This window comes from Etheostoma spectabile, chromosome 20 (genome assembly GCF_008692095.1).
Source record: "Etheostoma spectabile isolate EspeVRDwgs_2016 chromosome 20, UIUC_Espe_1.0, whole genome shotgun sequence".
In the NCBI taxonomy this organism is placed as follows: domain Eukaryota; kingdom Metazoa; phylum Chordata; class Actinopteri; order Perciformes; family Percidae; genus Etheostoma; species Etheostoma spectabile.
The window spans coordinates 4,325,084-4,325,384 of record NC_045752.1 but is presented as its reverse complement, the minus strand read 5'-3'; positions in this window follow the sequence as shown (position 1 = coordinate 4,325,384).

Genomic DNA, 301 nt, shown 5'->3' with positions numbered 1-301 from the left:
CCAAATTTACAAAAGTACACCATGAATCATTGTAACGTCTACATTTTTATACTGTGGACAAAAGACGGAACAAACCATGAATTTAAATTGATATGAAGTATGTTCATTCCATTACAAAAGTAAACAAAAACAGAAAAGGTCTCTATTCTCCTTTCTGTGTCTCACCCCTTTCTCAACTCATTTTCTTATCCCCTCCCATCATCCTTCAGTACCGACACCAACATTTTTTAAAATAATGCTGACTTGAATTTAATGAGATGTATGTGTATATGCCACAGGGGATGCTGGGTAACATTGCTCA